Source organism: Coptis chinensis, chromosome 9 (assembly GCF_015680905.1).
Source record: "Coptis chinensis isolate HL-2020 chromosome 9, ASM1568090v1, whole genome shotgun sequence".
In the NCBI taxonomy this organism is placed as follows: Eukaryota; Viridiplantae; Streptophyta; class Magnoliopsida; order Ranunculales; family Ranunculaceae; genus Coptis; species Coptis chinensis.
This window is the reverse complement of record NC_141464.1, coordinates 70,260,075-70,263,249: the sequence shown is the minus strand read 5'-3', so window position 1 is coordinate 70,263,249 and position 3,175 is coordinate 70,260,075.

Here is a 3,175-nt window from a genome sequence, read left to right as displayed (position 1 = left end):
GGCCTAACAATTGGATTCCCACATTGATAGAGTATTGCATCTGTTTAAACTTTGTTAGCTGCTTTCGATTCTTTCTTACTAGACACACTTTGTGTTCTTTGCAAGTCTTATTCCGGTTATATCGTGTCCTTTTAACTGTTAGTTATTATAAAAATTATGATGCCTATTCATAGATCAAAGTAAACTGCAACCAAAGAAGTCGAGTACAACTTCAACGCCAACTTACTACAAGTTCTGCTCCTCCGCCACTTTCTCCGCGAATGATTGTACTCATGGATAAGAGGTAACTTGCCAACATTACATCTTCGGTAAGCACCATGTTTTTCTTTTAATTTCTAACATAAGTGATCCTATAATCAGTGCCATAGAATTGACAATAGCTTTAGAGGGTGTTTTAACCGAAAAGTTTCTAGATGATCTTTTGATACAAGAAAATGTGATTGGCATTGCAACTTCACTTAATACAAGAGATTTCCAAGGTACATATTTATTCCACCTTTATGCAATCGGTATATTATTTTTTGCTTTGTGGAGAAAAATAATGCATATTTCATGTCTAAATACTATGTTGTAGGAAAATTTTCTCTGTCATCGCTTAGTGGAACAAAGGTCTACATAGATTTAGACATCCAGGATGTTATCGAAGACTACAAAAACAGGTTAGTGTATCATCTTATTATTCATTTTTATAATATTACCTCCTAATCATGTCATGTGTTACAGCCTTTGTCGCCTTTAATTATATAGTTTGGGAGATGTCAAACTGCAAATAGAAAAAGCAGTATTCATCGATCTGCGAAAGAGGACTTTTCTGAGGAAGAACCATTTACAAACCATAGGCCAAGTTTCAATAAACAATTTAAAGGAAATAGAACTAGATGAATCCAATAAGGTAATATTCAATCCATTTAAGACAGTTGTGTTTCGTTGCTTAATATTCTATTAATGGTCATTATTATCGTAAAATAGGGAGTAACATACACTTGCAAAGCAACCATAGGATATGTCTTCGACACGAATTGGTATTATAATTCATGCACCAACAACAACTGTAACAAGAAGGTTGTTGGTCGTGTGTGCCCGGACTATAACCTTGAAATCGGAAGCCGAAATGAGGCAAATTATAAATCCCTTATCGATTTTTTTTTGTAAAATTAACTTTTTAAATATTTTATTTGAAGTGTACAAGTACATGCTAAGAATGGATGTAGAAGATTCGGCAGGGGTTACTCAATTTGTTATATTTGATCGAGAAGTTGAATACCTAATTCAAAACCATGTTAAAGAATTGGTGGACTCCTACAAAAAGGCAACAACCTATAACTTTTCATATCACAATGTTAGATTTTTTTTTTAAAAAAGCAAACATTCTTCTCGCCAATTTTTAAAAGTTTCTCAAAATTTCAGGAAAAAGGCTCACAGATTGCTCAGGATGCATTGCAACAAGTTGTTGGAAAAGAGTACATCTTCCAAGTGAAAATAATTTTTTTTAGTCAAAATAAGAAGGAAACCCAGTCTTTTGTTATCTACAAAATTTTTCCAGCTACTATGGATGTTGATGACACACTAACGAAAGAAATTATTGATGAGGCATTCCTCTGTTCCCTTTGTTTAAAGATCAACATTATTTCAAGTTCATTAAACTTATCGTGGTTAAATACAGGACAAAAAAGGTGGAAGCACCGATTTAGATGCTGCAATTACTGGAAGAGAGTTTTCAAGTCAAGATATAGAATCTGAACTCCACCCAACAAAAAAAATCAAGGATTCAGTAGTAGGTGCCTTATTCAACCATTTTGTCCAATCCAGTTTTACATATTTTATTGCTTTATCATTTAAAAATAAATCATCAAAATATCAAATGACTGTCTTCTCCCTGATGCAGGACATGTGTGCTAGGCAACTATCCAATCATATCATTTCCTTCCTACTTCACGGTTTGGGATTTTGTGCTTCGAAGTTAGAACTCTTTTTGCTTGAGTCGCCTGTTTTTCAGTTTGCTATTTGCTCGAGTCGTCTACATTTTCATTTTACTATGTGTTTAGAACTTTCTGATTATGACATGATAAAGTAGAATGTGGTGTTGGAGTTATTCATTTAACTTAAACACGGGAATGAATGTTGCTTGCTTAAATATTTCTAGCGAAGGTTGCCTTCTCTGTGTGTTCTTTAATTTGATATGCATATGGGTTTTCCTAATTGATTCTTCTTGGTTTTCATACCCAAACATAATAATAAATAAAACAAAATAAAAACACACACATACACACAAAATATATATAGCTTATTTCATACCATAAGCTACTTTATCCCCTTACTACAGGCAAGTATGGTTCCACTCGTCGAACAGGTAATTACAACTTAAAAAATTCGCAATGCCTTTTAAATTTTATAGTTGGCCCTTAATTTTGTTGAACTGTCTTATACTAAAAAACAAGGCAAAAAGTCACGTTTTTCCAAAGGTATTGCAAACAAATTTAATTATGAAGTTAGATACATATGGGTTTTTTCACTTCCAAGCTTATTGCGAAACTGTAACAAACGTATACTACTCCAACTTCAAAAAAAAAAAAAAAAAAAACACTTCAAGTTGTTAGAATTCTTCCATCCAAGTTATCCAACACCAAATATTAATTTGCACAAATGGAACTCATTTGTAATGATGGATAGTAACTCATTTAACATGGGGTTACACTTTTAAGTATAACGGTACACTTTGTCCACCTCTATAAATTGCATGGCCCACAAAAAATCAAATGCTAATTATTTGCATTTGATTTGTTGTCAGAGCATGTCCACCTCACATTGTAATTATTAGTTGGTAGAGATGTCATGAATAATTAGGAATAAAAAAACCTAAATTTTATGTGAAAATCTAAAGATTAGAGACTGCAACAACTCTGTACTAGCATATTAAGAATAAATCAAGGTGGAATCAAATCCCCCTAATCTCTTCTTCTTATTCACATCTTCTCATTAAATTTCCATAGTATAATTTAGAATATCTTAATTAGTTATTTTCTCCATATTAGTATAATTAAACCATTACTCTCATTGATATTGTAGAATTATTTAAGTTAGAGAAATTTTTACGTCTAAGCAACTAGGAGTGGAACGAATCTTTGCTCAGTTATTGCATGATAATTGAGAGTAGAAACTTTGATCAAAAGCATGA